We start from the raw sequence: 27300 nt of genomic DNA, 5'->3' as shown, positions 1-27300 counted from the left end.
GTGAGTGCGTGAGTGCTCTTAACCGCTGAGCCATGTCTCCAGCCCCATGACCTTCAAGTTTTGAGCCAAGTGATTACGCTCAGAGTGTCCAGGAGAATGCAGATTTAGGGCTCAAGTTCACATCCAAGTGAACAGTCTGGGCCCACCCATCCGTCTCCTCCCCAAGCCTCCCTCTCTGTGCGCGTCATCTCAGGCCCTCCCAGGACCTAGTGTTAAACCAGCTGGCTCTAACTAGCCACTGCTTTCTATTTGTTTTATTTCACAGAGAATTTGCCACACCGAACATAAAACAAAGACGTCAGACAAAAATGTTGCTGTAACTCACATTCCAAGTTGGAAAACCTAGACTCACTCTTCTTGGGTTGAGGAGTGTCTTTAGTTACTGATTTAGACTTTTATTACTGCCTTTGGGGGGACTGGGTGGAGGCGCTGGATCCTCCTGTCCCAGGTGGCAGTCAGGGACAGGTCTGAAGTTCAGGCCAGCTCCTCTGGGGGCTCCTCTGAGTTTGTGTCGGCGAGTTCTGGGACAGCCACTGACACCCCAACCTGGAGGGGCCTTCAGGCTGCACTCCCAAATTGTTGCTGTTACACACACACCTAACCCAAGGCTGAGGCGTGCATCCTCCAAGAGGGCTCTGCCCTTGAGTAGATCCGTATCTATGGCAACAGTAAGACCTCTTTTTGTGAATAACTAGGGAAAAGGGCTTCCCACTCTCTCCTTCTAAACCGTCAATGCTTAAGTTATTTCTGGCTTCAAACAGTATTTTTAATGAATACATATTTTCCCATGTAAACATCCAACACTCTCTTTAGGAGCACTGTGTTCCCATGGTGTACGATGGGAGGTGTGTGGTTTCATTTATGCACTAGGGGAAGATGTTGTGAGTCAGAGGAAAAGTCAATTATGCAAGGAGTGTGTGCGTGTGTGCCTGCCTGTGTCAGGATACTGAAGCAGTGATTGCCACCAGTGCCCTGATTATTGCAGGGTGGGAATACCATTCGCCTAAGGTACACGGGATTCACTGCCAATGTAACTGGAACTCACAAAGTGGGGGACTCAGGCCTGCTGTGTGGTTGTGAGGGACAGGGGGATCCCCACACTCTCTTGCCTTCTGGTCACTTCTGGTCAGGATAATTCTCCCAGACAAGAGCAGGAATTTCCACTAGAATGCTCTCCTCATCCCAGAGTGAGGAGACTTATGTGAATACTGCGCATTTGAACCAACTGTATAATCACAGAGACTAAGTTTGGGTGATGTCAGGTCATGCGAAGGCCACAGGGCTCACATCGAAGGATGTAGTTGACCCCTCTGCTTCAGGTACTCCATCCGGCCCCAGGCTCCCTGATGTTCTACAGCTCTGAGTTAGAGACCCAGCAGTCAGCACACTGGAACATGGTGGGCCTCAGCCCAGCAGCCTGTCCTGCTTGCAGGCACATTAAACAAAATGGTCTCTAACTATTGAGTCCTGTGGAAAGACATGCCTGACTCCATCCTAGTACCTGGTACACACCATGCTCCCAAGACCTCGAAGAGGCGTGAAGTCATTTCAGATGTGGAGAAGGAAGGGTTAACTAGCCTGTGTTGGGGCTGGAAAGCATACTATCTGGGGTGCAGCTTCTGTCTACCGCTGAATGGAGGAAGGAGGGGATACCTCTGTTGTGACTGCACAGTGCAATAACCCCGTCTTTACCCTACTCTGGCCAAATTTCCTGACTTCCCCAGCCATCCTGAGGCAGGGCACCCAGGTAAACTGAGACCTGAGCAGGAGATACACAGACAACCCCTGAGGGACCCAAACTCGTGTTGAATGCAGTGACAAGCTGGATCTTCAAGAGAGTGCCACCCATCCCATGATGCTGGACCTAGCGTTCTTAGACAGAGTCAATTACAGAATACAGTCTGAAATCTGGCCCTTCCACAGGACTGCCTAAGTCTGAATGAGAGAAAGTTTATTTGTGTTTTGTTTTGCTTTGTTGATACAGGGTCTGTGCTGGTAGTTTTTATGTCAACTTGACACAAGGTACAGTTATTTTGGAAGAGGGAATCTTAATTGAGAAAATGTCTTCATCAGACTGGTCTGTAAACACATCTGTAGGGCATTTTTTTTTTTTTTGACCAGTGATTGATGTGGGAGGGTCCACCCACAGTGGGACGTGCTACCCCAGGGCAGGCGGTCCTAGACGATCTAAGAAAGCAGGCTGAGCAAGGCTTGAAGAGAAAGCCAGTAACGCAGCCCCTCCATGGCTTCTGCTTCAGTTCCTGCCTCCAGGTTCCTGCCCTGAGTCCCTGCCCTCCCTTCATAACGTAAGCTGTAAGGGGAAGCAAACCCTTTCCTCCCCAGGTTTCTTCTGGTCAGAGTGTTTGTCACAACAAGAGAAAGCAAATCGGGACAGGGTCTCATGTAATCCAGGCTGGCCAGGAACTCATGTAGCCCAGGATGCCCTGGGACCTTCCTGCTTCTGTCCCCGGCCCCGAGTGCTGAGGTTACAGCTGTGCGTCACTACACCCAGTTCTTGTGGTGCTGGAGAATGGACCCAAATTTTTTGTTCATGCTAGGTAAGTGCCTCCGGGCCCTTTCTTTAAAAAAATAAAATCACATTTTTATTGTTAATTTTCTTCAGTATACAAGAGTGGTTTTCATTATGACATCGACATACATATATATCGCTTTTGTTGTGCTCACATTAACCCTCCAATTACCCTCTCTTGTCTCCCTTCCTACCCTATTCCCTTCCTCTAGATCAGTGGTTCTCAACCTTCCTAATGCCTTGACCCTTTAATAGAGTTCCTCGTGGTGTGGTGACCCCCCAGTATAAAATTATTCTTATTGCTACTTTATAACTGTAATTTTGCTACTGTTATGAATCATAACATAAATATGATATGCCGGATATCTGATCTGTGACCCCTGTGAAAGGGTTGTCCGATCCCCAGGTTGAGAACCACTGCTCTACATAGTTCACTGAGCTGTGATAGTGCTCAGATGTCCAAACATACAATCTGCAACGTCTCCCTTCCTTTCCTCTTTCCTGAAGGCTGAGCATTCCCTCCTGTCTTGTTTCTCCCCTGATTCTCACTCTTGGCCACCACAATGGTCACCTAAAGCGACTGGCCATTTGATTTAAAAACATCATCATCAACAACAACAAATAAACTACCAGTCTTTGCCCTGTGCCAGTTAGAGAAGCCCGTCACATGGGAGAAGAACACGCACATCAGGGCACTCACCCAACTTCAGCTAAACGTGATGGAGAGGAGACATGAGTCAGAGCAGCTTCAGGTGGAGGAGTCCTTCCTCTGGCCTTGGCCACCTGCTCTGCTCCGGTGGTTTCCATAGCAGTAGTAAGCAGGGGTCACAGCCAGGCATCCTATGGTGCAAGAGGGATGGAAGTCTGGATGCCCCCATCGATGAGCTGGCAGGGACAACATAAGACAGAAGTTCTGTGGTGTTCTCTCCGGCCATAAAGAACAGGGGTTACATCATCGGCAGGGAAATAAATGCACCTGGAGATCGTCCTGTTAAGCAAAATAAGCCAGACTCAGAAAGACAAACATCTTACTTTCTGTCACATATGGAGTCTACATTTTAAAATATGTGTATTGGGGCTGAGAATGACTCAGTGGAAGCACTTGCTGCCATACCTGACGACCCGAGTTCAAGCCCCCAAAACCACAGGGTGGAAGCAAAAAGCCTTCCTATGCTGTTATTGGGTGCCACTAGGCCTGGGGAGGTGGCTCACTGGTTAAGGGGATGGGGGTTTAGTTCCCAGCACCCACACAGCAGCGCACAAGTGCCTATAACTCCCACTCTAAGGGACCAGATGCCCTCTTCTGACCTCTAAGAGCACTTACACACTTGGAGTGCACATATACACACCCAGCCACACACATATGCACATAAATAAAATAAATATGTATTTTTTTAAAAGAGTGCCATCTGAATTCACAGCAGTTGGGCACACTTTAAAAGCCAGTGGTTAGGCCGAGCCGGGTGGGACCTCCCTGCAATCCCAAGTGTGCAGGACACTGAGGCCATAGGTTTGGAAATTCAAGGTAGCCTGGGCAACTTAGCGAGAACTTGTCTCAAGACAAATGGGCAGCAGGAGGGTTGAGGATACACTTCAGAAGAAGAGCACTTGCCCAGACTGCTCCCAGGCCTGGGTTCGATCTCAGTGATGGAATAAGCCAAGAAACAAACAGTGACCCGGGGATTGGCGGATGACTCCCCCGCCATCCCACCTGCCCCCTTTACAAAGATAAAACAGGAAACCAACCCCAACAATTCAAAATTCATTTTTAAAAGATTCACTTCATTTTTATTTTATGTGCGTGTGTTGCCTGCATGTAAGTCTTCCGCATGCATGTGGAAGACAGCCTGGGATCCTCTGGACCCACAGTTACAGACCACTTTAACCATCACAGGGTGGGGAGGGTGCTGGGAATAGAACCAGGGTCCTCTGCAAGAGCAGCCTGTGCTCCTAACAGCTGAGCCACCTCTCCGGTCCAATCAGTTCATGTGACTACAGAAAAGGCAAAAGGGGATGCTCCGTCTTTGGGAGTGAGTTGTCTGCGGCCACCTTTGTTCTCAAACTTGTGCAAAAGCCTTAAAAACAACGAAGTACCATGGAACCGGGCGGGCCCTTCTGGTTAGATGAGCAGGAGGCACCCCTGGCAGTTCGATCCCCTGCCGTCACTCAGACTCTCCCTCTCCCTCCCATTCCCACTAGAACATTTTCTACTGAGTTCTGCAAAGGGGCATCAGGATGAGTCAGACCCTGAGAGTGCCTGAGCCTCCCAGGTCTAGTGATTTAGTGACGCACGTCTCCACATATAAACGGCAAGCGATCTCGGCGTCAGCGGCACATCAGCAGTGGCCCCTGTTTCTCTCTGCCTTTGTTTGGTGATATATCAGGTCAGCCTCTGGGATCCCAGCAGTAAGAATGTGATTCTGTTCAGTGCTTGCTAGAGGAGCATGGAATAGGGTTGAGATTCGGTTATTCCTGAGAAGAAGACAGTCTACCAAGCAGCCTTCAAGCTACAGGGCAGAGCCTTCTGTGCAGGTGGGTCGGGGCTGAACAAGGCGAGGGGACCCTCCCCATCTCCATGATGTGGGCCATGGGGAAGCCCAGGGTTCTGGTGATGGAAAGACTGAACAGCTGTAATGGGTGGAGCTCGGCTCAGTGCTGAGATTGTCACCAGGGAAGGTGGACAGCAAGTGAAAACCCATTCCCCGCTGAGGACAATGTCTCCTCCTTGTTTCTGTGGGCTATGCACACCCTTCCTGCAGACTGGTTTATCACTAGCAATAGCAGGACCCTGGAGGCAAAGGATGTAAGGAAAGAATTAGGTCAGGGGAAAAGGCCCTTCCTCTGCCCTCTGGGATCTGCGGGGGAGAGGAAGGGGCTTCTTGTGTGCTGTGACCTCATCCTCCATTATCCCATTGTGCTTCACGTAGCGATGCCTGCCTCATTGTACTAGCATCTAAAACAATGATGTACATGTGCATGGGTGCGTGAGTGTGTGTGTGTGTGTCATTGGGTCACCAGGAGGTCAGAAACATCTGGTAACATCCCAATATCCAGGGGTGCCCCATGGTAGAAGTTAGCTGCTGTCTTGGGCTGTGACCACACATAGTGAAAAGAACGACGAGACAAGGAGAAACACTGAGTCAGGTCAGTGTCAGGGAAAACAGATAGATCAGGTGCACACCCGAGGGGGGGGGGGGTGCGTGGCACTCCCGAGGGGGGGTGTGGCAGACCTGCAGTGGTGGGCAGTGGCATGCCTTCATGGTGCATGCTGTATAAGGACAGGTCCTCCAAGGAGGGTCATGGAGCGAGAACTGTGCTATTACAGTCAGCCCAGCACGGACAGTGAAAACAAGGTGGGGAGGCAGGGGGAACATGGTCAGGGGGCGAGCTGGTGATGGGGTACACAGCTGAGCACAGAAGGGAGAGAGAGAACCTCCTTTATCTCCCGGGTCTGCAGCAGAACACCGGAAGCCGGGTGACTTATAAGGAGCTGAGGATTAAGCTGCTCACGACATTCTGGGAGTTGAAGTCTGTGAAGGGGGTGCCTGCTGCTTCTTCTCAGCTGCTGGTGAGGGAGGACGGACAGGGACAGAGGAGCCCAGCACCTCCTGATGCCAACCTGTCTCCCTTGGCTGGCCACTTCCTCTGAGAGTGGCTGGAGGGAGGTAGAGTGTGACCAGGTTCTCAGTTTCTACCGGTGTTCTAGTCCCAGGGTTTAGGACTGTGCTGCACACAACAGGCGCTCAGTCAATGCATGGAGGAGTGCGTTAATGGTGATTGTAAGAAAAGAGAAGTCAAGGAACTATGGCCTCCAGGGGAGAGCAAAGAGGCTAGTGGAGGAGTTGAGGAGGTAAACTGAGTCCCTGCTGTAGGATGGTAACACGGCAGGGCGTATTAGTTACTTGTCTTGCTGCTTTGACAAACACCTGACAGCATCACCATAAGGAGGGAATCTGGTGCCGGGTTGGAGGGTACAGGCCATCACTGCTGAGAAGGCACAAGTCAGGAAGCAGAGAAAGATGGATACTTAACTCGCTTTCTCCTTTCCATTCTGTCTGGGACCGCCAGCCTGCAGAACAGTGCCACCATAATTAGCATGGCTCTTCCCAGTTCAGTTAACCCAATCTAGAAACGCCATTACACAGATGTCCAGATGTTTGTCTCCTAGGTGACTGTAGGATCTGGAAAGCTGACAATGAGTATTAACCCTCACACAGGGAGAGGGAAACACACAGTCACTTCTGAGAGTCAAGTGGCCTAAGTGAGTGTGGCGAGGTCCCCTGCAGCCAGCTGGGGTCCAGGGTGGGGACCGTGGGTTAGGAGGTGGCCACTGTGTCCTTTGGGTTATCAAGGGGTGATACAATTTATTTTGCACAGTTGGAAAGTCCCAGAGCCCTGACATAACACCCAGGGCTTTGTGCTTCTCTCTAAAACAAAACTTTTATCTTAAAGAAAATGAATCAAATACAGCATGTTCTGACCACAGTGGCATTCTGGATCTTTCCCAGGTTTGGGGGGAGGGGCGGGCGGGGGCGTTGTGGATTCACTGGGGCATGACAGGAAAGCGAACCGACTCTTCATTTTCTCCTCTCCTTCTGGTGCTCTGTTCTCATGTGTTGAAGATACACAGGAAATTGAAGCCACAACAAAGGACCACATAACTGTGGATATTTAGAAAGGCCTGGCTGTGTAGCTAGGGAAAGATGAACTTGGAATAGAGACCCTGACATTCCAGACAGCAGGAAAAATGGACAAACGCTGAGTCCTGGTGTTCTGTGGGGCCATCATTGATGGCTTGTGTGGACATCCTGGCCACAGGCCTCCAGTCTGCAGTGAGAAGCCAGTTCCCAGGTGACCTGGAAGAAAAGACAGATCACCCACAGGTGGCTTCCAGTTCTTGCCCAGCCTCCACTCAGTGGGACTCCACACACGCCAGGCTTGTTCATGATCTTAGCAGGTCCAGTGATGAGTCTACTGTACTGCTCTGTCCTTCTGTTATTTGGTGGTGATCTGGGTGGGCCCTGGCAGCCTGAATGAGCCAGGCTCAGCCTTCTACCCTCAATAGATCAACTGAAAGATTTGTTCAATTGGTCCCATTGGTAGGAGAAACAGACACGTCCCACTAACTCCGTCTTCAGTATCCTGACGTGAGGTCTAGATTTAAACAGGAGACAAGAGCTGTGCCTGGCAAGCAGGCTTGCTGAGGATGCGGTCCTGCCCATCACGGACCCCACTTGTTGTTCGGGCTCCGGTGCATCCTGCCAAGTGGCCAAACAGAGTGAAATCTCTTCCTGAGAGACGAGTTTCCTCTCTGGCTGGCAAGAGGACTCCAGATTTTTCCTCCTCCCCGCAAGAGACAACAACTGGAAATCCTAATTCTTTGGAGTCCATCGTCTTAGTAGTCTGAGGTTTAAGGGAGATCAAGTGTCTCTTAAGAATGTCATCATTTCTGCCGGGAGGGTTACACCATTCTGTCAGCCTTCAGACACCCAGCAACAGGCGGTGCTAAAGCTCAGGAATGCCTGCCTGTGGAAGTGGTCAGGAGCCTGAGGCTTTTTAGCACCGTTTGAGGGAGCTTTCTGTGCTTGAGGAAATACATGGTGTTTCTAAGAAGCAAAACCAAATGGCCAGTGCCGCTGGTTGGTTGCTGTGTGTTCCCAGGGTAGAAGCTAAGGCTGTTAGCCGGCCTCTGGCTAAGGATCCCCCACGGCACTCCAAGCAGTGGGAATGAGGTCACTGATTGTGCTTGGCGGGGGCGGGGAGGGACAGGAAATGGCATGAAAAGGAAAGGACTGGATCCAGCGCTGAGGCCAGGCCAACTCCCGAAGCAGCAGCAATGAGCAGGCTTTCCCAAGGCCTGCAGTGGGAGGCTTGGGTCTCAGGCTGCCACCACCCTTGGAAGCCATGCTGATGCAGGATGTGTGTGTGTGTGTGTGTGTGTGTGTGTGTGTGTGTGTGTGTGTGTGTGTCCACGCATGCGTGCATGTACTCTTGACATCTGTCTAGCAAAGTGCTGAGCACAGAAATCATCTTAAAAATGGTTCTCACCTCCTAGGACAGGGAACGGCCAGTCTTGTCTTTCTGTGTTTTCAGTGTTCGTTTTGGGGGTGAAAGGTTAGAGACTTTCTTCCTGGCCCTGCTGTTTGGCCCTCAGATTCTGCTCCTTGCCTTTCCCAGCAGCCTCCATCCGCTCACCACCCCACAACACTTTGCTTCTGGCCTTTGTCTTTGCTGGGAGCTGGGGTGCGCCCCCTGCTGCCGGACCTTGGCGCTGCATCGAGCTTGAGCCCCGGGAGTTTGCTGAGTTCTCTTGCAGGGCTACGGCCCCACCAACAGAGGTCGTCCAGTCTCCCTCCGACGAAACCAAACGCTTAAGCGGAAGTGGGAGTGCGGCGTTTGGCCCTGTCGTGGCAGGTTTCCTTCTGAACCGAGGCCAGAGCGAGGGAGGAAGACACAGAAGAGAATCGGCTGCAACCGTTCCTTTTCAGCCGAGAGATTCTTGCGCCTGTGCGGACAAGAGCGTCTGAAAATCGGCCCATTTAACCTTTCCAAATATCTTATCCACGTTGCAAGATCTTGGCAGCCCCAGACTCCTTTAGGTCAATATACCAAAGAGCTCTTGCTGAGATTAAAAGCAGAATGCCAAAATTTCATTTAAAAACACGGGTTCTGAAAAAAATAATGCAACGTTAGCACTTTTACAAACGGATGCAAAACAGGCGCTTTGAGAACCCTCCCCCAACCCCGCCCTCCGTGGCCTTTGGCCAGGGCTGTTTGCCCAGAGTTTCAAGAATGGAAGATCTTGGGGGCTTGCTTAGAGCTTTCTCTTCGCTGGCAAAGAGTGATTTGGCCTCTCAGAGTTTTAAATCGCTGGTTGAAGTGTGTGTGTGTGTGTGTGTGTGTGTGTGTGTGTGTGTGTGTGTGTGTGTGTGTGTGTGTGTGATGGAAAAGCAAACTCTTTTTAGCTTAAGGTGGCACAAAGGTGGAATCCTTGGGCCCAGGACTTCATGAGAGTGTTCTCTGAGGTCCTGGGCCTGGGGATGACCCCTGCTGTGGCACGTTGTAGGTGTTCAGTAATTAAACAATAAATATTCAAGAGAAATGCAATTCTGCCTCTGAGCTCCTCCGCAATGCACTGAGCTTTCGAGAGGCAATAAATGAAAGGCTCCTCTATTAAAAACCAGAAGATTAATGAAATCGTGACGTACAGGCAGGAACAAAACAACCCACAGGCTCAAGACAATGTGCGCAGAAGCAATTTGCTTCTGAAACTTAAAGCGTGAGATGCTTTAGTGTAGCCCAGCAGCTCTCAGAGAGAGCGAATAAATAATTTCACAGGGAAGAAAACGGCCCTTTAAAAATGTAGCTTTTTCTCTTCAGGAGAGAAATATAGCAGATCGAGCTGATGGCTAAGATGTATTCACAGCCCAAAGGCGAGCGCTTTCCTTTAGGAATTAGATGGTAAACACTGATTCCCCATAGGAATCAAGTTAGGCCAGCCTCCGCCCCGGCTGGGAGCGGCAGCTAGACCTCTGGCTTCTGCCTGTTTTGTGATTAGAAGCCCGGGTCCTGCCTCACAGCCAACTGCTGCTGTTCACTCTTCTGAACAGGTTGTTCGCAGGAAGGCTTAATGACTTAACAACAACCTCCCTGACCCGCGAGGATCCCTGTCGTCTGCGTGTGTAACATGCACATGTCCAATCTGACGTCATAACAGAGGCCTGCCCTACAATACCCCCGTTTTCTATTCCCACAGACAGCTGTTTCTCCTTAGTAAACAAACTCCGATTAGAGCGCGCAGCTCGGTCTGACTCTAGGTGGAAGTGCCTCCTGGGGTCGGGAAGCCTAGGAAACGTCCGCTGCCTGGAGGGTTTAGAAGGACTCTGCCAGCAAGGCTTGGAATCGCCGAGACAGAGATGCGCTCGGCACACACAAATCCTGTGCGCCTCAGACGCAGTCCTTCTATCCACTCACTCTCAATATTGCCTGGACTTTGTGTGGTATCGGAGACTGCCACCTTCTCAGAGGCCACCACTCGAGGGTGAATTGATGTGAGGGGCCACAGTGGCAGTCTGCCCAAGGGCCCTAGGTAATAGCAGAGGCGCTTTCAGCTGATATAAAATGTTGGGGCCACCGTGGGTGGCTAAGCCCAGAATTTTAGTGTTTTTAGAGATCAGATTTGAGCATGGCGCACACCTTTAACCCCAGGACTCGGGAGGCAGAGGCAGGTGGGCCTCTGTGAGTTCGAGGCCAGTGTGGTCTACACAGTGAGTACCAGGACAGCTAGAGGATGTAACAGAAAGACCCTGCCTCAAAGGGAAAGAAAAGAATAAAGACTCCGAGCACAGCTTTAATGAAAATTTTCACAGAAGCCTAGAGCCACCTTCAGGGCATTTCTGATATTCCAGAAATGACAGACACAGTGTCACAGTTCCTGGAGGCTCCATGGAGGTGGAGGAAGCAGAGATCTGTTGTCTGCAGGAGTGGCGGGCCCTGAGGAACACCTCCAGCTCATTAACCCAGAGTCCCTCCTCTGCCCATCTGTGCCAGGTCCGACAATGCACGCGGCTTCTAAAGGCTCTGATTGGACTGCTCTTTGTTCAAGTAAACAATAGCCTCCCAACGCAACAAGAAATCAGGGTCAGGCGGAAGGCTGCCCTTCCAGGCTGCCCGTAACTTGTGCCTTTCTCCTGGAGAATCAAGTGCAACGGTCACCCAAGACAAATCGGAAGTTTGGGAGGCAAAGATCTGTTTTACCTAACAAGACAGAGACTGGAGCCTCAACTGTGTTTCTTTTTTTCTCTTTCATTTCCTGACTGAAAAAGCTGAAGCTGAGGGGAAGAGGCTGCCAAATGTGGAGAACCAGAAGTTGGAGTCTGGGCATGCGCTGCTGAGATCTAAGCAACAGGCTTGCCCCCACCCGCTTTTGATTTGGGGAACTCGGGGCGGGAGTGGGGGGTGGGGGCGTTAAGTTGACGGCTAAGGAACGCTGCAGAGTGAAGACTGAACCCAAACAGGCTCCAGACAACCGGACCCTCACGTGTGTGGAAGGACTCTCTGCCTGCTGTGTGATCCAAACCCATCTGGCCTGAAACTTACCCTCGGAGACATGTGGGAGGAACTCTGTGAAGTACCTTCTATTCCCACCCCACCCCACCTCCGTGTGTGTGTGTGTGTGTGTGTGTGTGTGTGTGTGCGCGCGCGCAATTCACATTCAGAGGCCAGGGGCAGCTGTCTTAGTTTGGGTTTCTATGGCTGTGATAAACCACCATGGCTAAAACCCCTCGGGAAGGAAAGGCGTTGCTTCATCCCACACTTCCACATGGCAGACCACCTCTGAAGGGAGTCAGGGCAGGAACGGAGGCAGAGCCCGAGGAGGGCACCGTGGAGGGCACGTCGTAGGGCTTGCCCCGCCCACTTTCTTAGACACCAGCCGAGCAGTGGCACCGCCTACAATAACTGCCCGCCACCATCAGTCCTCAGTCAAGAGAAGGAACACAGGCTTGCCGACATGCCAGTTGGGGGGGGGGTGTTTTTGTTATTTATTACGAGGTGCAATGTTATTCGGTAAGCAGCGCTGTTTGCCATGCGAGAAAAGTCACGAGGTGCAACAAAACCCGCTATAAGAGTTTATTAAGGGAAGGGAATAAGAAAGAGGTGCACAGGCCTATGGAATGAACGACTGTGCAGGAGAGGAGGGAACCCAGTTTTATAGACCCCCCACATGCCCATAGGGGCTTACATGGCTATGCCACGCATGCGCACAGATTATGGTCGGAAGGCCTTGGGCTGACTCAGCATCTTGCCAGCGCATGTGTGGTCATGGAGCTGGGGGAGTGGCTAGGAATTCTAAATTTTCTCCATCCACGCTCCTTTTTCCCCCAATGACTCTAGCTTCTGTGAAAATGACGAAACTCCCCAGCACAACAACCTCAGCTGTCATTTCTGAGGGCCACTGTCCCCTTTATTTTAAGGCAAAGTCTCTCGTGAACTCCCAAATTAGGCTATGCTGCTTGGCCGGTGAATCTCAGGGATCCTCCAGTCTCTGCCTCTCTAGTGTGCAGGTTACAAGCACACGCACCGTGCCTGAGCATTTTATATGGATCCTGGAGATTGAAATCCAGCCCTAACGTGCAAAGCACACACTCTATCATCTCCTAGGCCCCACCCACAGTTCACTGCAGAGCAGGAACTCCAGGGAGAATGTTTGAAATGGCGTGTCTGAAAGCAAACCTGAAGGATGACATCAGTGCGCTTCCACGTGTCTGGGGTTTTAACAATTAATTATGAAAATCACTCCTTTGCTGGTCAGTGTTTTCAGGTGCCGATCACACTTCATTTTAACATGTTAGTCCCAATAATTTGATATAACTTTCCTTCTGATGTAAGGTAGAATTTGACATATTTGTCTTTTCTAATTTTTAAAGATTTTGTGTGTATGTGTGTATTTATCTGGGGAGTTGTGTGTGTGTGTGTGTGTGTGTGTGTGTGTATGTGTGTGTGTGTGTGGTGTGTTTATGGTGTGTGTATGGTGTTTGTTTCACCTGCATGTATGTCTGTGTACCACATGCATGATTGGTGACCATGGAGGCCAGAAGAAGTAGTGGTCTGTGTGTGTGTGTGTGTGTGTGTGTGTGTGTGTGTGTGTGTGTGTGCACACGTGTGTCTAAGAATGTGAATACTGGTGCCTGCAGAAATCCTGGAAGTCCTGGGGCTGAAGTTCTAGGCAGTTGTAAAATGTTTGACATGGGTGCAGGGAAGGTGTCTGTTCTGACTGTTTTGCTCATTTGTTTGTTTATTGTTAACTTGATACAAGTTAGAGTTATCTAGGAAGAAGGAACTGCAGCTGAGGAAGTGTCTCCATCAGATGGCCTGGAGGCAAGGCTACAGGGCATTCTCTTGGTAAACAATCGATATGGGAGGGCCCAGCCCACTAGAGGCAGTTCCAACCTTGGGCCTTGGTCTTGAATGGTATGAGAAAGCAAGCTGATGAAGCTATCTCCAACTGAGAATCACTTGCAAATGAAAAATTAATTTTTTTTCCAGGGGAGTCTCACTGGGAAAACAAACCACTCTTAAGGGTAGGCCCCATGTCCAGCAGTAAATAGCCAACAAAAAAAAAAACAAACTCAACAACATCTTTGGAGGTTCTTTGTCTCATAATGTTAAGTCAGGGCATTTTTAAAAAATCTCTACAGGTTCTTTGCATATATATTATAGCTTCCAGATGTATGTTTTTAGGGTATGCCTGTGTGGGGGAGTGTGTGTGTGTGTGTGTGTGTGTGTGTGTGTGTGTGTGTGTGCGTGTTTCTTGTGATTTTTCTTTGGCTCTTCTTGTTTGGTTGTTTTGTCTTATTCCAGTTTGTTCGTTTTTATTGTATATTATCTTATTTTACTATATTATTGTTTTTTAGGTGTTTGTGAAAGGTGTGGATCCCATGGGAGGGGAAGTGGGAAGAAACCGGGAAGACTAGGGGGAGAGGAAACTGTAATCAGAATATATTGTATTAAAAAAGCCATCTTCAATAAAAGGAAAAAGGAAGGAAGGAAGAGAAAGGGGAGGAAGGAAGAGAAAGGGGAGGAAGGAAGAAAACAGGCGTAGCTAACAATGAAGAACAAGCCAGTGCACAGCATTTCTCCACGGCGTCAGATTCCGTTCCTCCTTCCGGTTCCTGCCCTGCCTGAGTTCCTGCCTTGACTTCCCTCAGGGATGGGATGTTACCTACAACTGTAAGATGAAGAAACGCTTTTCCCCCCAGGCTGCTTTTGGTCGTGGTATTTTATCTCAGCAAGAGTAACCTACCTAAGACAGGTTCCTGTAAGAGCAGCAAGTGTTTCTCACCAGTGAGCCATCTCTCCAGCCCCTGGTGCATTCATCTCGTGTTCTGATACACTAATAAAAATTGTTAGCAGTAAAGGTTGTTTTGTTTGACACAAAATAGAAGTTCGAAGTGTAGTGAAATTGAGCAACTCAGACATACATTTAGACTCCATTTCTCTAAACACACCGAAATGTTTATAATAAAAAGGCATCCTGAGCAGTTTTGATATCAACTTGACACAACCTAGAGTCAGTTACCTGGGAAGAGAAAACCTCAACTGAAGAATTGCCTTGAGCAGATTGGCTTGTCATCCTGTTTGTGGGGCACTGTTTTGATAGACAGTTTGAAGGAGAGTTCTTCAACAGACCCAAGGCAGCCCCCTTGGGCAGATGCAGACGACCAGGGCTAATGCTCTTTGAGACCAGTGTTACAGGTCTCAATGTGTAATTCTAAAGTATCATTTGTGAGAGAGACCATAGCTCCCAGAAACCACAGGCAGTACAGAGCTGGGTCCCATTTTTACCCCTTGTAGGGAGGCCAGGAAGGAGATAAAGACTAATACCTGGATTGCAGCTGTGGGGACCCAGAAGAAGGCATCTTCAATGGGCTTTTGTCTGTGTCCACTAACATGGGACTGAGACCAGAGCGCCCAGTTCAGGGATGAGTGAAGCAGTGGGTGAAAATGGGAAGCTTCCCTTGACACCAGATACTGGTCCTGGCTTTGGAGAGTTCCTGCAGCTCCTAAAACCTGTCCTTAGGGGTAGATGGCCCCCTGATTGTTCCTGGTATGTGCAGCAAAGAGAGCTAGTGAGGAGCAGGGGTGGCATTCGGTGCTCTGTGGGCACAGGATTGCCTCTCTAGAGCCACCCCTTCTGAGGAGGATTACAGAGCATGCCGCTCTGGAGCCCATTAGGATCTGAAGCCTGGCTGCTGGCAGCCCTAACAAGCTAGTGTAGCAGTAAGTTTCTCTGGTCCCACCTGGTCCCGCCCAGCCCCGTGGTCCTACAGCCTCTTATAAAATAATCATTCAGAGGCTTAATATTAATTGCAAATTATATGGCCTATGGCTCAGGCTTCTTGCTAGCTAGCTCTTAACTCACCCCATTACTATTAATCTATGTATCACCACGTGTTCAGTGGCTTTACCTGTGTTCCATTGCATGTTGCTCCTTGGAGGGCGGTTTGGCGTCTCCCCCCACTCTCCTTTCTCCTCTCACTGTCTCTCTTGGATTTCCCCACCTGACTCCATCCTGCCCTGCCATAGGCCAATGTAGCTTTATTTATTAGCCAATGGGAGCAACACATATTCACAGCATACAGAAAGACTTCCCACAACAAGCTAGGCTAGGCCACATGTCTTCAATAGGCTGATCCAACAGACAGGCAATAGTGAAAAGCAGAGAAAGAACATTTATTCAGTGTGGCCCCACTGGAAAGAGGAGCAGTGAATCCCCGAGTCCATCTTCCTTAGTCTTAACATGAGGTTTAGGTTTAAGTGGAGGGCATGAGATATGCGCAACTAAACATTTTTGGTTAAGGTGTGGCTCCACCCACCATCATGGCCTAAGCTCCAGTCTGTCTTGCATAGTGGTCTGCCAAGTTGCAAATCTCTTCCTGGGAGATGAGCTCCTACTCTGGCTGACATTAGCCCCTTCCTTCTCTCAGTTTCCTGAAGAAATTCTAGCTTTGGGGTAACTATTATCTTAATAGTCTGACACCTAAGCAAGGGGCCCAAGTACCTCTTTAGAATATCTTCATTCCTGCCAGATGGTTACCTTCTCAGGCCAGAGGCTCAGTGTCACTGGGAACTTACCAGAAATGCCCATCCCCAGGTTCATTCATAACCATAAGTGGAGCTGGTGAGCTCTGCTCCACAGTGCCTCTGCGTCTAGTCCAAGTGACTGTGTAGGCCTCGTTTGGCTGTCAACTTGACCATATCTAGAATTAACCAGAATCCAAGTGTTGGATATATCTGTGAGAGATTTTTTCCCCCTTAATTAAATCATTTGAAGTGGGAAGACTCACTTATAATCTGGCTCTTTTGAGGTGGGAAGATCCACCTTTAATCTGAGCCACACCTTCTGTGGGCATCCTATAATAAAAGGCATGGAAGAAGGAAGCTCTCTGTCTTTGCCTGCTCGCTCTCACTTTGCTAGCAAGTTTGCTCCTTCATTGGCATTAGGACCTACTTCTTCAGGATTCTGGGGTATACCGAAGACCAGCTGAGACATCCAGCCTTGTGAAGTGAACAGTTACTGGATTCTTGGACCTTCTGTTGGTAGACAGCCATTGTTGGATTAGCTGGACCACAGCTTGTAAGTCATTCTAGTAAATCCCGTGTATCGGCAAAGTTTGTGTTAAGTTCTGTTCCTCTAGAGAACCATGACTAATACATGGCCTTTCTAAAGGCTGGTTCACCGCAGAGATGTGGACCAGGCATAAGGCTTTGAGAGCTCCCAGGTAACTCCAGTGCCCACTGGCCTTGAGTTGGGTCCAATGGAACCCTCAATGTGAGGGGACGGTCTACACCTGCCCTGCAAGTACGGGGCCACCCAGGTGACCACTGAGTCTGTGACATGTGGAACTGAATGAGTCAGTTTAAATATAAGCAAGCCAGGCAGTGGTGGCGCACGCCTTTAATCCCATCACCCGGGAGGCAGAGCCAGGCGGATCTCTGTGAGTTCGAGGCCAGCCTGGGCTACAGAGTGAGTTCCAGGAAAAGGCGCAAAGCTACACAGAGAAACCCTGTCTCAAAAAAAGCAAAAGATAAGCATGGCTCTATTCAGCATGGTTATTTTATCCAGCAGCATGGTTGAGTTATGTAGAGACAGAGTGCCACCTGTGACTGGTGGTAAACACTATGGCTTCATACAGCTACATGTATATGGAGATAAGTTTTCAACAATCTTGAAGAATACTTTTAAATCACATTTGGTGACAGATGAGAACAGTGTGGTGGCCCTGGAAGTTCTTCATGCCCACGCAGAACTCCCCCTTTCCATGTCAGAAAGCCCACGCCCCCATGAGAACACACAACCCAGCCAGGGCACTGCAGAAGGTTTACAAGGCAAATTATTCTAAAGCCAGGTTCTGATGCTTGCTGCCATTTTTCACATGCAGTGGGTCTGAACTCGGGCCCTGGGAACTGCAAGCCTGGCAAATGCCCTGTGAATTCTGATGCCAAACCCCTAAAAGACAGGCTTAAAGGCTCATGGAAAAAGTGTCATTTCACAAATTAGGAAAGAAAAGTGAGCTAGAGGTGATTGTCTACATAGAAAAGCTGCAATTACCATGCTTGAGTGAAGAGAAACCTGCCTTGAGAACAATTCCCCCATGAATTTAATTAACTTCAGACGCTGTACTACTCGCCAGGCTGTGCTGAGCAGGAAAGTGAGTATGCGGAGGTGGGAGTCACCAAGACTCGGTTAATGTTTGCCCGTGCTGAGGACCCAGGATTCACCTGGGCAACTGCCCTGCTCCCATCGGCCTCTTCCTCGATGTCCTTCCCACACTCCACACTGTGAGCGGCTCTGGCTTCATGCTCTAGCTTTCCTTTTATGTTCCCACCCATTGCTCTAGATGCATGGCTCCAGCACTGGCTGCTGCTGCTGTTCTTCTACAAGGTAGTGCCATCTGCGTAGACTTTCTGGGGGTTAGGCAACGACCCACATTCGTCTAGTCACCTGTTGTCCAAGCTGAACTACTCCTGGAAGTCAGTGGGTACAATGTGTAAGTGATGTCTGAGACAGTCCAGGGTAAGTTAGAATGTACCACCACCTGAATTAAACACCACTGCTGTCAGGAAAAAGAGGGTTATGAGGTCATGCATCTAGGAAGAGACCAGGACCTCACTTCAGGTCTGTCTGATTCTACACTGCTGTGTACCCTGAAAGCCATGTTCACCCAGAACCTCATGAAGTCAGCATATCTGAAAACAGAGTGCTTCAAGACATATTTGGTTAGGATGAGGCCGTGCACATGAGGGTGGGCCTGACATCCGGTGACTGGTGTCCTCGTTAGAAGAGCAAAGAGACTCAGGCTCACAAGGAAACCCTCTGTGTGAGGACTGTGCAGAGGTTGGAACTACGTTTCTATAAAGCCAGTGGATGCTGTCGATATCGTTCTGTATAAATAAAACACTGATTGGCCAGTGGCCAGGCAGGAAGTATAGGCGGGACAAGGAGAGAGGAGAATCCTGGGAAGTAGAAGACTGAGAGGAAAGAAGTCACTGCCAACTGCCACCATGACAAGCAGCATGTGAAGTCGCCGGTAAGCCACCAGCCACGTGGCAGGTATAGATTTATGGAAATGGGTTAATTTAAGATATAAGAACAGTTAGCAAGAAGCCTGGCACGGCCATACAGTTTGTAAGCAATATAAGTCTCTGTGTTTGCTTGGTTGGGTCTGAGCGGCTGTGGGACTGGTGGGTGACAGAGATTTGTCCTGACTGTGGGCAAGACAGGAAAACTCTAGCTACAAGTGGATATGAAGGATGGCTAACGCTTCAGGAAGCAGCAGAAATCCAGCCCAGTACTGCCAGTGTTTTGTTTTTGTTTTTATTTTTGGTGTTTTGAGACAGAGTTTCTCTGTGTAGCTTTGGAGCCTGTCCTGGAACTCGCTCTGTATCCCAGGCTGGCCTCTAACTCACAGAGATCCATCTGCCTCTGCCTCCCCAGTGGTTTTTAAGCGATCACTGTGAGACCATTGGCTTTCAGAGCCTCACAGATACACTAAGGGCACCCACACACCCCCAGAGCCTTCTAGTCGAGGAGGAGGCCCCAGGAGCACAGGGCTTGCATCTGCACCCTGAACTGAGTCTCACTCCTGCCGTGTCCCCCGAGAACCCGGGGGGACTGACTTGCTCCTGTCCATCTGCACAGGTTATACTGTTAGGTTATTATCCATGGACTTTCTCTGAGGGCTAGGAATATATAAATGAAAGCTCCTCCACTGAGAGAAAATAGCTCTTACTGAGAAATGCAGAGAAAGACGTTCAGTGTCCTCTTGTTTTTAAGGAATTTACAACCTCGGGAAAGGAACAGACTTGTACATGGTTGCCCCATTTGAGGTTTGTATTATCCAAGACAGTGTGCATCTGGCTTTTTCTGCTGAGGCCTGAGTCCTACAGCTAAAGTTAGGAGGGATGGAGAACCCCTTTCTCTTAAAGCCCCGATGGCAGAAGCTAGGTAGGCATGGGCCAGCTGGACACTGGACGCTCCCACCAGGACAGGGAAACAAAATGGGAAACAAGGACCGGAGTGGCTGTATTATCTTCCCACATCTGCACGTCCCCGTGTCTGTCTGTATGGACAGCCTTCTGGAGTCATTCCTGTCCTTCCACTGTGAGGGTCCTCAGGATTGAACTCAGGTCATCAGGTTTGGCAGCAAGCGCCTTTGGTCACTGAGCTATCCCACTGGTCCTTATTATTATTTTTCTTATAATTAAATTCACTTGCTGTGCGTCTGTGTGTCCTCATGTGCCTGCCATTGCGCATATGTGGAGGTCAGAGGACAACTTTCAGGAGTCAGTTCTCCAGTTCCACAGTGTGGGACCTGGGGATTGAATGCAGGTCATCAGACTTGGTGGCAAGTGGCTTAAGCTGTGAGCCAGCCATCCCAGAATCATCCAATACCATGCCAGGATCGGAGGGCAGGCATGGCAGGAATGGCACCGTGGATGTTCTCAGGGAGGGAGCTGGCAGTCCTGAGCACGGACTGACAAAGTCGTTCATCAGATGAAGACCCCGGGGAAATTTCAGTGATGGTCGTGGAGGAAGGATTCCAGAAATTCTCTCCTCCTTACAATGAGTGAGAAAATCAGCAAAGATGTTGGGATTACCTTTTGGAAAAGTCGGGGGCAGATTAAGTCAAAGTTCGAAGCAATCCGGTAAGAACAGCCACTCTGCCTGTGTGGACATGCTCCTGCACTGCCTTGTCCCACCTCCCCGAGGTCTGGGGGTCTAGCCACTGCACCAGCCTCCAAGGGCAGAGAAGAACCAGGAGGAGCGCTGCCCACAGACAGGGCTTTGGGCTGAGTGTTAGAGGGAGCCCAAAGCCAAGAGAGTTAATGACCTGGGGAAGCAAGAGAAGGGTAAATTTGAGTCCACAATGAATCTCCTTCCAGGGTATCTAACCCGTTCTCATGATAATCACCTCATCTATTTATTTTTATTTTAAACTTTATTACAGAAACACTGGCAAATAAAAAAAGTCGCACCCTGAAATTCGCCAGATCCACGGTCTGTGTGCCTCAATGGACAGTTAATTACAATTAGAAGAGACCTTTTGAAGTTGTGGGTCTCACACTGGATTTTATACTTTCACTATCAGATATATTTTCATGTACTTATCCACCACCCAAAACAATTAGCTTTATGTCCTCTTTCATAATTCTGACCTGCATTCAAAATCCACCTCCCAGATTACTACAGTGGGTACCAAATTTCTGATACATGGACACATTGAGACTGTAACACACCTAGTTTTTATTCGCCAGGAGATCCTTCAGTATTAAATAAAGGTGTGCTAGGAAATAATATGAATCTACATGAAGGACAAAAGAACACTGATAAGAAACCATATGGCAGTATTAATGCAGTTTTTGTTTATTACTCCTCATTTCCCCCATCTTATTAAAGAGGACTGTATAAAGTAATGCTCAATGTATAAAGTAATGCTTATAAATCTATATTGAGAGGTACAAAAAGCATGAAGATATAATTCATGATAATAGTAGCATGGCAGGTAGAACTATAAAAAAATGGTTTAAATTCTACTGAAATTAACTATGAGTTAAACTATATTTTATAAATTAAGATGCTAATTTGAATTCCTAGCATAAGCACTAAGAAAATATCTTCTTTAAATACAGTGAAACAGATAAATTAAAATAGAATGCTAAGCTGGGTGTGGTTGTACATACCTTTAATCCCAGCACTTGGGAGGCAGAGAGAGGCAGATCTCTGTGTGTTTGGTCTACATAGTAAGTTCCAGGACAGCCAGGACTATATAGAGATCCTGTATTTAAAAAAAATCAAACCAACAAAAATAATAGAGTAATAAAAATACCCATTTAACCAAAAAAATAAGGCAATAATAGAATTGAAGTTGGGGGATAGAAAGGATGCTGAAAACTAATGACAAACTAAGTCCCTCCTTACCAGCAACTACATCAGTTGTAAATGAGCTAAACTGCACAAGGAAACATCATACATGTGCAGTATGAGGTTAAAGAAACCTCCATGGTCTAAGAACATGCTGTCTACAAACATGTGCTTTCCTTTAGAGCTGTAAGGAGGTGTGATATAAAATGATGGAAAAAGATTTCTAGCTCAGTGGTAGAGTGCTTGCCTAGCAAGCACAAGGCCCTGGGTTCGATCCTCAGCTCCAGGAAAAAAAAAAAAGCCGCGCAGTGGTGGCTCACGCCTTTAATCCCAGCACTCGGGAGGCAGAGGCAGAAGGATCTCTGTGAGTTTGAGGCCAGCCTAGTCTACAAAGTGAGTTCCAGGATAGCCAGGATTCTGTTACACAGAGAAACCCTGTCTCGAAAAACCAAAAAAAAAAAAAAAAAAAAAAAAAAAAAAAAAAGATTTCTTACAATGGCCACCAGGAGAGCTGGAGGGTTATACTAAGACTAGACAAGCAAATCAGAAGACACACACACACACACACACACACACACACACACACACACACGATTTGTAACAGACCCAAAAGAACACTCCCTAATGATAAAACAGTTGAGCTAACAAAAGATATACAATTTGTAAACAGACATGCGCCAAAAGTCAGAGTTTCCCCATCCACGAAGCTGTAACTGATGTTATAAAAAGAGAAAGCAGACAGCCCAGCAGTCATGTCCAAAGAACTCATTCTGCCCCTCGGCAATGTTTACAAGGATGAGACACAGGAATAGCAAGAAATTTTAGCTAACTAGCCCCGACGCACAAGTGCAGACTATCCCACTCACCAGCAGCAGGATCCGCGTGCTTCTCGACGCTGTGCGGCATGTTCTCTAAGATAACTGAATGTAGCCGGGCAGGGCTGGTGCCCACTTTCAGTCCCTGCACTCAGGAAGTAGAGTCGGGTGGATCTCTGAGAATTCAAGGCCAGCCTGGTCTACACAGCTAGTTCCAGGACAGCCAAGGCTACACAGAGAGACCCTGTCTCCAAACCTGCCCCTTCCAAAACAAAACAAACCAAAAACCAAAAAGCAAAATGAACCAAAACAAAACCCAAAGCACTGAGACACGACTTCTCCAAAAATGCCCCTGAGTTTGTTTTGTGTTGGCCATATACTATAGGGCACGCGATCACACTTAAGTGTGAGACTCCACTGAGGAAAACTAATTTTCCTCAGTAAGTAGTTGTCTGTTGGAGAGAGACAGCTTCTGGGTTGGGTTAGGGATGGGGGCTCATGTCCGTTTTCCTTTTCAGAGCTGGCACCCCACCTGGCGTGGACCTGTGCATGCTGCCACAGTCTCTGTGAGGTCGTGTGTGTGTCAGTCCTGTGGTGTCTGGATGACACGGTTTCCTTGCTGTCCTCCATCCCCACTGGCTCTTACAATCTTTCCACCTCCTCTTTCATAGAGTTCCATGAACCCTGAGGGAAAGTAGAACATACAGAATGAAAGGTAAAAAGCCCAGAGACAACATGTAGATGCTTACAAACAAGTTAAATGAAGTTATAAGAGCTAGCAGGGGGGGGGGGGCCCGCAGCGGGCGGTAGTGGCACACACCTTTAATCCCAGTACTCGGGAGACAGAGCCAGGCAGATCTCTGTGAGTTCGAGGCCAGCCTGGTCTACAGAGCGAGATCCAGGACAGGCACCAAAACATCACAGAGAAACCCTGTCTTGAAAAAAAATGAGAAAAAAAAAAAAGAGATAGTGGGACAAGCTTAAGCTAAGGCTGAGCATTCATAATTAATAATAAGTCTCCACATCTTTATTTGGAGGTTGGTTGATAGCCCAAAGAAAATTCCGCTAGTCTTGTGCCTTACCTTCCATCTCCAAGCGGAGGGCCAGCAAGACAGCTCTGTAGGTAAAAATGCTTGCCGTTCAAGCCTGACAGCGTGAGTTCAACTCCTGGACAACACGGTGGAGAGAACCAGCTCCTGAAAGTTGTCTTCTGACCTCCACAAGTGTGCTGTGGTGTGTACCCGTGTACACATCCTGTGCACACACACAATAACAACAATGAAGCACTATGTACGGTCCCGGGGCTTTGCAGGACTCCAGCACCATCAGAAACATGAAGGCTGTACTCACGGTGGATACTGTCTTCCTGTGTGTATGCCTCCTTCGGTCAGGAGGAGGACAGACTGTTCCTGGGGATGCCTGAAAACACCACAGATTCCATCAGGTGACCTTCACCTCAGCTCTTGCAGATCTGACCTCTCGTTTGTGGCTACGGATTGAACCAGGGCTGTTTTCGAAGCAGGCAGCAGAAACAGTCGCTGGCTTCCATCTGGCAGACACAGGAGTGCTCGTTTTGATATGTCTGTAGATGCATTGCGCCTTTTGCTAGATTTTGGTCTATAAGAACATTTCTGCCGGGCAGTGGCAGGCAGATCTCTGAGTTCGAGGCCAGCCTGGTCCACAGAATGAGATCCAGGAAAGGCGCAAAGCTACACAGAGAAACCCTGTCTCGAAAAACCAAAAAAAAAAAAAAAACCAAAAAAAAAAAAAAAAGAACATTGCTAAATTCCTGGCTCACTTTTGGCTTTGGGGAAGATGGACCAGCAACTTAGAGCAATCTGATCACCTCAGGCATTTGGATTTGGCTAGGGACCTTCCATCATTCAGAAGAACATTCTCGAGAGGATTTGGCATGTCTATACTTCCTCCATGGCAAACCTCTTGACCTGGGAGAAATTTAGCCTGTGAAATGATCTGCGCTGATCCATATACTGGTCTATACCTTATCCAGAGTCATGTCCACATGTAATATAAAACTGTCCCTACATTAGACTTTGTAAACACACACGTGGGGGGGGGGGAATTCTGCAGCAAGCTGTTGGACTTGGACAGCAACATCTGATCCCCTAACCTAGGTCTTCCGAATCTTTTCACATAGATTGGACTTTGACACAGCAAGGTGATGCCTCAAACCCACCCGTATTAGCTGCTTTGTGGACCGGTACTGGAATCCTGTCCAGGCTTTCCACACACTAAGAGCCCTGTTGTTCCTCTGATGCTCTGATTACAGCTTCCTTCTCCCCTAATCTTCCCAAGTCTCCCTGTGAACTTCTGGAACTCCTGTCAGTCTTCGGAGTCCTCGGTCATTCCCTGGCCACCTCGTCATTCCAGAATCTTCTGGTGAGTTTCCTATTTTAGTGCCATCCCTCCACCGCACAGGTCAGGTCACTTGGCCACAGTCAGGCTAGATCTCCCTGCTCCACGCAGGGACTTTTGGATCTCTCTGTCTTATTGAAATGTTCTCCATGGACCTGGGATGACAAAAAAGCTGTCTTGTTGGGTGTTCCTTGTGATCCTTCCAGAATTCATCACACCACACCAAACACACACACACACACACACACACACACACACACCACACACACACACACATCCTGCAAGACCTTAGATGGGGCCCTCAACCTGCCATTCTGCTTTCCTCTAGGCCCAAGTTGCAGCTTGTGATTTGGCTGCCTGCCCGCCCACCCGTCTGGAAGGTAAAGCCCTCAGAGCGGAGGAAGGATCGGGACTTCATAGACACCTGGTTGTGGGAGGGTAGGTAAGGAAGTGTGCCATGCCCCGGGGAGGAGCATCTTCTCAGGGAATAATCAGCTGCCATCCCTGCCATGAACCCCACCAAGACCGACTTCCAGCACCGTCTGGCTTAAGAATCTCGCCTGCTCTCACCCATGAGTCTGGCACATCGTTCCACAAATGAAGATTCCTAAATGGTAAGTGGTTAAGTTGCAGATTATATATTTTGAGCTGAAATGTTTATTTCCTGCCCCACCCTACCCCAGTCAGTGCTCTTCTGTTGGAACCAGCTGCCTGGCTGGCTGCTCCGCTTCCTCAGGATCACCTGAGCAGAGAGTGGAGGTGACTTCGGTGTGGACAGGGGGAGGCAGGGAGCGGTTTGTGAATGCCCTAGTTCCCTTCCATCTGGCTAGGGAGGATTATAGAACACTCTCCTAATGCGATTTTGTTTTATCCTAGGGAAGTCATGTAAAGGAAAAAAACAATGAAAATTGACATTCCATTTTATTTTGTATGCTTTTGCCAACATGTTCTGTTGAAAAATAAAACAAAACAAAACAACGGTCTGATCCACGATTGCATGCTTTTTGTTTGTTCTGTTTTGTTTAGACAGAGATGTGTTTGAAAACTCAGTCTTGGTTTACACATTCTGACTGGGTATAACCCTTGGGATTTGAGATAGTTCTCATCCCATCATGCAAACTATAGAGTGTGTGATCTCTTATCTTGTGGTTAGTTTCCATGTTGTGGAGAATTACGATCAAACCATTGCTCTTCAGTGGTAAGTGCTTGCTTGAACAGTCTGTCACAGTGAGTGGACAAAACCCAAGATTCTTGGGTAGGAACCAAGAGCAGATCGGTGTGCAAGAAAGTTCTAGAAGGTGTGTGTGAAGTATAAGAACTAATGTTACAACCCCGGACTTGACCACGCCATACCAGTGCAGCTGAGGATCTTGCTCAGGCTTTCCTGGGTCCTAGAACCCGCTCATCTGAATTCTGCATTCATTACTGACTTAATTTCCTATGTAAGGAAGTTCCTATTAATTTCCTGTGTATGAAGTTCTCCCACATAATCATGAAGTCACAAACTGTACCTTGCTAAGTCTTGAACACTTTAGAAACTTCTCTAAGGCTTGTCAGATTTAGAACTCACTCTTTTGTCCAAGGATATGTTTGGCCTGTGGTCTGTGGGTGATGCATTTTTGCTGTGAAGAACAGTTCCTTTGTATAAATGACATTATTTATTTACCCAATGTGCTGGCTAGTTATATGTCAACTTGTCACAAACTAGAGTCATCTGGTGGGAGGGAACCTCAACTGAGAAAATCCCTCCATAATTTCTGGCTATAGGCATTTTCTTAAGTAGTGATTGATAGGGGAGGACCCAGCCTATTGTGGGCAGATGGTTCTGGGTTTCTATCAGGCTGAGCAAGCCACGGAGAACAAGCCAGTAAGCATGGCCTCTGCACCAGCTTCTGCCTCCCGGTCTCCTGACCTGTTTGAGTTCCTGTCCTGACTTTCTTTGATGATAAACAGTGCTGCGGAACAGTAAGCCAAATAAACCCTTTCCTCCCCAACTTGCTTTGGTCATGGTGTTTCATCACAGCAATGGTAACCCTAAGACACCTACTTAGGAATTTTTTTCTCCTTTTTCTCATGTACTATATTATCTCACTATTATTTACACATGTAATTGTATACATATGCAGCGATCATTCTATATGACTATTCATAAGCTGTAGACATCCTCCGAGTACAGACTGCACTCTATGAAGGAGCTATGGATTGATCACGTTTTTACAGTTTCATTGGAAATCAGACACTTGAAAGGCAGCGCTCCTGCTCAGCTCCTCGCTCAGCCTCCTTCCCAGACTTCCTTTAGCTGTAAACTGTCCTTTAAATGACATTTCTCCCTCCTGCCGCACCACCTAGGTGTCTCAGTCCCCCGTTAAACCATGACACCAAACGTCAATTCACGTCAAATGTCCCTTAACAGGAAGCCTTTTTCAGAACAACGGCATTCATCAAGTGCTTTTCCCGGTGCCGTCCCCGATTTCCGTTGGAAAAGCGTGCCCCACTTTAGGGCGCTCCCTTGCAAAATAGCAACGTTCTGACTGCCTCACATCTGTCATGAGGAGCCAGCCTTGAAGAAGGGTCCCCAGCCCTTTGTGATGAACAGAATGTTCTATAAATGGGCACTGAAAAATAATCAAGACATTCAGGGATCCAACAGGCCA

General features: G+C 48.4%; 1 long non-coding RNA gene across 1 annotated transcript; it reads left to right on the top strand.

The window, feature by feature from the left end:
• Positions 1-4870: 4870 nt before the first annotated feature.
• On the top strand, positions 4871-25584 carry LOC119086294. The gene is made up of 3 exons (XR_005089550.1): positions 4871-5062; positions 24561-24670; positions 24975-25584. It is a non-coding gene; the product is annotated as an uncharacterized LOC119086294 (long non-coding RNA).
• Positions 25585-27300: the final 1716 nt, after the last annotated feature.

The sequence above is a fragment of the Peromyscus leucopus genome, chromosome 19 (assembly GCF_004664715.2).
Source record: "Peromyscus leucopus breed LL Stock chromosome 19, UCI_PerLeu_2.1, whole genome shotgun sequence".
NCBI lineage: Eukaryota > Metazoa > Chordata > Mammalia > Rodentia > Cricetidae > Peromyscus > Peromyscus leucopus.
This window is presented reverse-complemented; position numbering and strand designations above follow the sequence as displayed.